Genomic DNA, 8,009 nt, shown 5'->3' on the forward strand with positions numbered 1-8,009 from the left:
AGGAGGCATGGTGTGTAGTTGGACAGGCCTTTTGCATTATAAACAGTAGGTGTTATGAATCTAGTCCAATGTAATAGTTCTCCATGTGTTTTTAAAGTAAACAAGTATGTGAATTCCTGTCTCCCTTTCTCTGTATCCTATTCAACACATGTATTTTTACATGCACATATAGAATCCTACCTGGTTTCCCAGCTACATTCTTGTGAGGTGGCTGACTTGGCAGATACAAACTGTGAGAAGAGATCACTCCTCCTAAATGCTGTTGGAACTGAAAATCAACCTATGGGTAAGCTTCCTACTTGAACAACATGATACATAAATCCATGTTCAGTAAAATAAATATTTTTGGATCTGTGGATGATATATATTTCATGATGAATTTCAATTGGCATATATATTTCTACTTTTTAATGTGTCTGTGTGTGTGTGTGTTTTGTGTGTATATATATATATATGTATATATACACACACACACACTCTCCAGATTATTCAAAATATAAAATATATGTGTCTTATTTTACACTCCCTAAATTTATGTACATGTATGTGGATTTATAAGCAACTTTTCACAAGATTAGTCTCAGAAATATTCATCCACCTGAAACACATATTTGTTTTCTAGTACTGAAAACTAACTTCAGTGAATTGTGCAGAGAAATCCTAACATTTCTACAGTATCTGACCCTGTTTAACATCAATGCAAGTAGACTCCTATGGGACATGATGTGTATTTTGACATTCATTTTTATTCAACACTGGAACATTAGTATTTCTTTAGTTGATACACATCATAGGATATATGTTTCATCCTCAAGTTCACAAATTTCTAGGCATTTGGTTCACTTTCAATCAAATCCTACTTCAGAACACATGTATCCCTTCATGTTTCTTGACTTGTCTTTTAATGAGACTTCTTTCCAAACACATTATTTTGGATTTCCATAATCACTTTTGAAGCAAAACTCACACACCATTAAGGGTAAACCATAACCCTAATATTACCATTAGATGTATAACTGGTTGGCATGAATGATCCCGTATCACTATAAGATTTCCTATATATTTTCAGATATCAATTCAATCCAGTATTCAAATTTTAACCATTTATATTCTTCATTCACAGTATGGTCTATTCATGCATTATCTCTATACTCACAGACCCAGGGTACACCTATTTGTACCCCCGAATGCTAATTTATAGGTCTTCAAAATATTGCTCCCAAAAATGGTGAAAGAAATACTCACATCACCTTATCTACATATACAGTGTATCACAGTGATATTCTGCACACAAAATGCAAAGGTCACACTTATGATTGTACCAAAGCCTAATTGGAAAGTGAGCATGGATTACTAAAACATCCTTGTCCAGGTTGCCTAATGCTCTCAAATGTCAATTTTATTTGTGACTACACATTTGTTTCTGCCTGAGATTATATATTCAACCTCAACCCTGTTGAAAATGTCTAATCCTATCACTCACTTTATACTTTGCCTGATTTCCTAATGTCAATATTCATTTTTGCTTTCCTACCGATTTTCCCCAGTTCATCATTGTGACTGACTCTTCACATGTGCTGATATTTACATTCACTCTCTAACAGACAGCCTATTGCTAAAGAACTTTTGGTCCAAATGTTATACTCACTCTTCTTCCTAAACCTACTATCTTCCTAATCCTACCTACTATCCCTTTTTGACTGGATGTTCTCTTCTACATTGAATCATCCAAGGTACAAGGTCCTGTGCCATTGTATATGGATTTATCAGAGACATCTGTACAGAATGTAATTCAAAGCTAAGTATCCCAATCAAGGGCCCAATGCCCTTCTGGCCTTCAAATCTTACTTAGATTTCTGTTTTCATACATATATTTCACCTCGGTATTATTATAAATATCACAGGTTCCCAATACCATTCTTCATCCAGCAGAATGTTTCCTAACCCAAATGGAACATGTTCTTAACCCCAAGCATACACTGTTCCCTCAATCTAACTTTACAGAAGAGCAGGGACAGAGTTGGTCTTACAATACAAGAATGTAGGGGATCTTCCACCTGCTGAGAACCTCAAAGGTCCATGGAGAAATGATCCCTGGAGAAGATGTAGGCAGCTAGGAAGGATCTGAGAGAGCAAAAGTCATCTTCGGTGGCAGACAACCTGGTCAGGATGAAGGGATGTGTCTGAATGAGCCTCTCTCTTCTTAATGTAGACAAGATGGACCAAACCAGGCCTGTGTGGAGAGCTTTTCCTGGGTGCCTATGGTTGACATACCATTCTAACTTGTGAAAGTGTCACAGGAAGAAGGGGCAGCCTCCATCTCATGAGACCCTTAGAAGCAACAGTTAGGACAAAGTGGTTTCCAAGGCAGTGGCCTCATTCAGTTCCTGAAGGAAGTGACCTCACCACACTTCCTTGGTGATGGAACTCTCTGAACTTGGGATCCAGGAAGCCAGGCACCCAGAGGCAGTCCCAGTGCCAGTCCCAGTGGGCTCACTTGTCTGGATTTACCACGGACAGAGTCAGTCTTTCTTGGTACCTACAGATGTGAGGATGGCCAATTGCCAGGAAAGCTCCGAAGGGGGTCTTTCCTGGGAAAGCAGGTAGTGGCTCACCCCTGGCTCCTGTCAACTTCACAGAAGTGGCCAAGGAGGCCAGATCTGAGACAGGACAGGCCATTTCGGGGGAACATAGTATGGCCCACCAGTCAGAGGACACTGCGGGTAGTCACAGACCTCCTTGGGGGAAGGAGGTGGCTTTGTGGGTGTGGGTGTGAATTTGTGGTTTTTGTCTAATGTTGTGAGAAGAGGTAGGAAAGGAAAATTGTTTGGTTCAAAGTGGACTGTTTCTAGCATGTCTTTTGACAAGGCGAGTGTTGCTATGTCTGTGTATCCCACTGTGTCCGTGGTTGTAGACATTAGAAAAGAGAATGCATCAATGGATGTGTCCTGTCTAGTAGAAAGCTTCCAGCATTCATCCTGCTCAATTTATGAATGGACTGCAGCTTGCCTTATCCATGGGCAACACCTCCTATCTTCCTAATGTCCTGTTTTCTTCCTGAATTCTGGCCACTCTTCAGAATAGGCTCATGGTTTTGTGTCCAAGATATGTACCACCTCCAAGCTTGGTGACATGGCCATGTACTGGATAGCTGAAAGGAATGGCGAGCATCTCAGAAAACTCAGATATCAGTGGGCCCAGTAAAGTCTCAGTGGAGAAAGCCTGCTTTGGGCCTTTTGCTTACCTATTGTTCTGTTTCCCTGGATGTCAGCAAGGTGTTTGCCTCAGGACACCCCTTTGTGAAGCCTCAAGAAAACCATTTTCAAATGCAAACGAACAGGCATCACCTGTGGCTCTTTGCTTAATTGCTTTGCAAAGGGATGTGTCTAAATCAGCCTCTTGGCTTTGTGTGAGGCTGTGGCTTAGATTGTCAGCACCTGATGGATCTCAAGAAAGATCTTATATGTGCATCCAAAGCCAATATAGCAAAAAAGCAGTCATTGTGGATGAAGTCTCTCGCCTTCCTCTGTAAGGTTCCTGATCTCCATCAAGTGAGAATAGGGATCCTTTGGGTCAAATGAGTTCTTCAAAGCCCTGCAGCGGCTAGGCATTATGTGCTTAGATTTTCTCATGACTCCAATTCACACAAAGAATCTATACCCCACCATCAGCAGGCCTCAATGTGAAGAAGCTGAGCAGTATTAAAGGCAGGACTATTTGATCACTCCTGGTTCAAAGGAAGGGTGTACAGGCCACCCTGACATTAGGCTAATGAGGGGCAAGGAAGCTTATTGTAAACACTGTCTTAGGCTGTTCCCCTCCTGGAAACCTCCAGCCAGAGGTTGTGAGGATTGTCTATATTGAAGAAGATGAGGGCCTTGTGGCAGTGTTTCGGTTTGAATTGTGGTCATTTGTGTGGCTGTGGAAGAGATGACTGGGTCCCCCTGGGCTTGAACTCTGGTGTGATTCCCCTTGGAGACTGAGTTCTGGAACTGACCTCAGAGAAGTATTGCCATGAATTGTGTTGGGATTATTGGAGGTCACGCATGAGAGTCACCCTTGGAAACTGAGATAGAAGCCCAGGGTGACTTTCCACAAAACACTGGGAATCTCAGCCAGGATATAACATGATTTTATTCTTAAAGACCTGGCAGCCATAGTTGAGAGTCAAGACACACATGGACCTCACATTGTAGACCTCAGTGGGCCTGGTTTCATGTGACTTTTTGGCCACTCTTTGGGAAGCCTTGTTTGTGAGAGTTCTCCAGAGCTTTCATTGAAATGATCTTCCTCACCATTTAATGGTTCCTGAATGAATGGAAACCCACAGTGCCTCCGACTTCATCCTTTAAAAATGGCTAGATAAATACCATGCAATCTTTGAAATTCCCACCAGGTGGCACTGGAGAACTTTTGGATGTCCTGTTGCTGATCATGAGTGTACCATGCAGGTGCCTTGATTGACTGGGTTGCATGAAAATGGTGTAGAAAAGAGATGTCAGTAAGTTGGGGCCTGCTGATTAGTGGGCCTAGAGCAGTGGTGTGCAGGTGTGTGATAAAACATCTGTGGTGGGGCCATGTGGATCTGCCATGGGCTTCCAAATGGCTTGTGACTGACATGGTGCAGCCAGCAGACCCTTGTATGTAAAGGCATCTTGTTATATGGAGAGGTTTCAGGGCAATGTTCAGAATGAGGTTGCTATGGTCAAGAGGGCAAGCTCTGTGGGATAGAAGCCTGGTTGGTGCATACTCCTAGGACCTTGACCCACCACACTTCACAGAATTCCCTCCACCACTGTGTCCCAGTTGAACTCCTTGTATTTCGTGAAGGAAATTTTAAACTCCTAGTGTAGCAGCAAGAAACACCAAGAAAGATGAGGATTACCAAATGGATTCACAGTCCCCACGGGGAGACACTTAGCCCCCAGTGGCCACAGTTTACCTACAAAGAGAGAATTCAGCACTTCTGCCTCATGTTCATTGGAAAATCAGAAACCATGTCCTCCAGGTCACATAGATGCAGACCCAGCTTTGATGGTCTCACTACAAAGGAAGCTAAAGCTCCTGACAACAACATATATTTCAAGAGCCCAACCTCAGAGGCAGTTGCTCAAGAAGTCTTTAGGCCAGCAGAGCTCCATGTTTGTGGAGTGTTTATCCTGTCCCTTACTTATGGAAACTCCTCTACCACCTCCAAAGTTGTGAACTCCTGAGCATTTTTCATTCCACATATGTATTCAAAGATTTTCTAACTCTTCTCCTCCAATTGCATCTTACTTGGGGCGAGGGTAATGTCAAGGCATTGTTCTGGATGAAGGTGGGAAGATTTTTGGGTAGCACATATTTGCATACACATTGGATTCATTTTCCTATTTTCCATTCCAAATACTGAATCCCTGACACTAACCCATACCCTACTAGACTCTGACTACGAATCCTAATATGATGGAGAAAAATAACCCAAACAGAATAGAAATACAAGCAGTTCAGAGGAGGCATGGTGTGTAGTTGGACAGGCCTTTTGCATTATAAACAGTAGGTGTTATGAATCTAGTCCAATGTAATAGTTCTCCATGTGTTTTTAAAGTAAACAAGTATGTGAATTCCTGTCTCCCTTTCTCTGTATCCTATTCAACACATGTATTTTTACATGCACATATAGAATCCTACCTGGTTTCCCAGCTACATTCTTGTGAGGTGGCTGACTTGGCAGATACAAACTGTGAGAAGAGATCACTCCTCCTAAATGCTGTTGGAACTGAAAATCAACCTATGGGTAAGCTTCCTACTTGAACAACATGATACATAAATCCATGTTCAGTAAAATAAATATTTTTGGATCTGTGGATGATATATATTTCATGATGAATTTCAATTGGCATATATATTTCTACTTTTTAATGTGTCTGTGTGTGTGTGTGTTTTGTGTGTATATATATATATATATATGTATATATACACACACACACACTCTCCAGATTATTCAAAATATAAAATATATGTGTCTTATTTTACACTCCCTAAATTTATGTACATGTATGTGGATTTATAAGCAACTTTTCACAAGATTAGTCTCAGAAATATTCATCCACCTGAAATACATATTTGTTTTCTAGTACTGAAAACTAACTTCAGTGAATTGTGCAGAGGAATCCTAACATTTCTACAGTATCTGACCCTGTTTAACATCAATGCAAGTAGACTCCTATGGGACATGATGTGTATTTTGACATTCATTTTTATTCAACACTGGAACATTAGTATTTCTTTAGTTGATACACATCATAGGATATATGTTTCATCCTCAAGTTCACAAATTTCTAGGCATTTGGTTCACTTTCAATCAAATCCTACTTCAGAACACATGTATCCCTTCATGTTTCTTGACTGGTCTTTTAATGAGACTTCTTTCCAAACACATTATTTTGGATTTCCATAATCACTTTTGAAGCAAAACTCACACACCATTAAGGGTAAACCATAACCCTAATATTACCGTTAGATGTATAACTGGCTGGCATGAATGATCCCGTATCAGTATAAGATTTCCTATATATTTTCAGATATCAATTCAATCTAGTATTCAAATTTTAACCATTTATATTCTTCATTCACAGTATGGTCTATTCATGCATTATCTCCATACTCACAGACCCAGGGTACACCTATTTGTACCCCCGAATGCTAATTTATAGGTCTTCAAAATATTGCTCCCAAAAATGGTGAAAGAAATACTCACATCACCTTATCTACATATACATTGTATCACAGTGATATTCTGCACACAAAATGCAAAGGTCACACTTATGATTGTACCAAAGCCTAATTGGAAAGTGAGCATAGATTACTAAAACATCCTTGTCCAGGTTGCCTAATGCTCTCAAATGTCAATTTTATTTGTGACTACACATTTGTTTCTGCCTAAGATTATATATTCAACCTCAACCCTGTTGAAAATGTCTAATCCTATCACTCACTTTATACTTTGCCTGATTTCCTAATGTCGATATTCATTTTTGAATTCCTACCTATTTTCCCCAGTTCATCATTGTGACTGACTCTTCACATGTGCTGACATTTACATTCACTCTCTAACAGACAGCCTATTGCTAAAGAAATTTTGGTCCAAATTTTATACTCACCCTTCTTCCTAAACCTACTGACTATCTTCCTAATCCTACCTACTATCCCTTTTTGACTGCATGTTCTCTTCTACATTGAATCATTTAAGGTATAAGGTCCTATGCCATTGTATATGGATTTATCAGAGACATCTGTGCAGAATGTATTTCAAAGCTAAGTATCCCAATCAAGGGCCCAATGCCCTTCTGGCCATCAAATCTTACTTAGATTTCTGTTTTCATACATATATTTCACCTCGGTATTATTATAAATATCACAGGTTCCCAATACCATTCTTCATCCAGCAGAATGTTTCCTAACCCAAATGGAACATGTTCTTAACCCCAAGCATACACTGTTCCCTCAATCTAACTTTACAGAAGAGCAGGGACAGAGTTGGTCTTACAATACAAGAATGTAGGGGATCTTCCACCTGCTGAGAACCTCAAAGGTCCATGGAGAAATGATCCCTGGAGAAGATGTAGGCAGCTAGGAAGGATCTGAGAGAGCAAAAGTCATCTTCGGTGGCAGACAACCAGGTCAGGATGAAGGGATGTGTCTGAATGAGCCTCTCTCTTCTTAATGTAGACAAGATGGACCAAACCAGGCCTGTGTGGAGAGCTTTTCCTGGGTGCCTATGGTTGACGTACCATTCTAACTTGTGAAAGTGTCACAGGAAGAAGGGGCAGCCTCCATCTCATGAGACCCTTAGAAGCAACATTTAGGACAAAGTGGTTTCCAAGGCAGTGACCTCATTCAGTTCCTGAAGGAAGTGACCTCACCACACTTCCTTGGTGATGGAACTCTCTGAACTTGGGATCCAGGAAGCCAGGCACCCAGAGGCAGTCCCAGTGCCAGTCCCAGTGGGCTCACTTGTCTGGATTTAC

The sequence above is a fragment of the Ictidomys tridecemlineatus genome, chromosome 5 (genome assembly GCF_052094955.1).
Source record: "Ictidomys tridecemlineatus isolate mIctTri1 chromosome 5, mIctTri1.hap1, whole genome shotgun sequence".
NCBI classification, from domain to species: Eukaryota; Metazoa; Chordata; class Mammalia; order Rodentia; family Sciuridae; genus Ictidomys; species Ictidomys tridecemlineatus.